This window comes from Ipomoea triloba, chromosome 12 (genome assembly GCF_003576645.1).
Source record: "Ipomoea triloba cultivar NCNSP0323 chromosome 12, ASM357664v1".
Taxonomy (NCBI): domain Eukaryota; kingdom Viridiplantae; phylum Streptophyta; class Magnoliopsida; order Solanales; family Convolvulaceae; genus Ipomoea; species Ipomoea triloba.
The window spans coordinates 5,580,310-5,582,110 of record NC_044927.1 but is presented as its reverse complement, the minus strand read 5'-3'; positions in this window follow the sequence as shown (position 1 = coordinate 5,582,110).

Sequence of the window (1,801 nt, the reverse complement as noted above, 5' to 3'; positions counted from 1 at the left end):
GGAATCGGAATGGGAATGGGTATCAAATACTTGGTAAGGGTAATGGGTTTTGGTGAAAGTATTTAGCATGTTTGGTAGTTGGGTGGAATGGGAATGATTATCAATAGTTGGGGAAGAAATGATGAAGGGAGATGAAACCCTTATTTAATAAGGGTATGAGTTTTGCCATTGATGGGGTATTTCAAACCTATAGTAACATTCACAAAACCTATCAACCAAACACTAACAATCACTTTGATACCCATACCTTATGCCTAAACCCCCAACCAAACACACCCTTAATTTTAATAACACTTAATCTAGACCTTGGGTTTTAGGTTTCTCTTTCTCAATTGTTGTTTCCGAATTTCCACCGTCTTCAAATGTTCAAGTCAGTTTTTCTTCATGTTGTCACAATCACAAGCTCAAAAAACATTATGTTTAAGATAAATGAAGAATTGAAATTGAATGAAGATTTGTAGTTTAAATTAATTTTAAAAAAAAAAAATTGGATAATTGGTTGTTGTTGGTTTTTTTTTTATAAATAATAATAAGATACTTGAAAATTTGTGATCTTGATTTTCGAATGCTTCAACTTTTGTATTATAATTTATTTTATTTTTAAACTTAAAATCATAATCCTATTTGCATCCTAGTGGATGCGATGAGAAGTTTCAAATATACATTTTAGTGGATTGGATGAGGATTCACCCCAAGTTCACTCCAATATACTCCACGTTCTCTCTTACTATCTGATTCAACTGAAAGACATGAGAAATTTAATGGATTGAATTCCAAAAGGTAGTAACAAAATATTGTTCCCAAGGTAATAACAAAATATGTTCTACTTGACGACGTTTGGGCTTGTGAGATTTTTGAATGAGATGGTTCCTATTGTGAAGGAACACGAGTTTAATGTGTAAGCTGTTAGTGCATTAAGGCTTGGAAGCATTTTGACTTCCTTTGCCAAAACTACGTACTGAACGGTTTACATGGCTCCCTTTACAATGTGTACTACAAATTGAAGACAACAAAGCAACTATGGGAATCCTTAAATCGGAAGTATAAGAGTGAAGACACTGGGGCAAAGAAATTTGTTGTCAGCTGATTCCTTGATTACAAGATGACTAATCCAAGACCATCCTAAGTCAAGTTGAAGAGATTCAAATAATCTTTATTGGGATACAAGATGAAATAATGGTTGTGAGTGAAACCTTCCAAGTGGCATCCACTATCCACTTGTCTTCTTCGGAATGGAAGGACTTCAAGAACCACTTGAAACACAAGCGTAAGGAGATAAATCTGGAAAGTTCCCATCCCCAGTGACACTAAAGCCAACTTTGTGGAGCATGATAAAAGGCTCCAAGAACGACACCAAGAAGAACAAGCAAAAACTTAGTCTCTAAAGGTAACATTTCTACTGAAGGAGGAAGAGGAGATAAGCATTATATATATACCTTTTGCTCACATTTTCAGCTCCACAATGCCAAGACCTCTGCCCTAGATTTTCATTCGTCTACAAAGTGCATATCTTCAAAACTTGCCCACAATGACAACTTGAAATCCTTCAACATTTTGAACAAATAATTTTCGATTCTTACTACTTGATGAAGCATAACTCTCTTCTTGGGAATTAATTGCATCATGTATAGAAAATGTGGAATTGTTTAGGGCTTCTTATCTAGCGTATATAAACAACTTAAAAGAAGCTAATAGCGTGACTCGGTAATATTTTAAAAATATTCTTGAAAATAGATGGGGTATTCAACATAGGACCAAACTAGTTAATGATTTCATAATAAGAGTTTAATTGTGTTTTGTG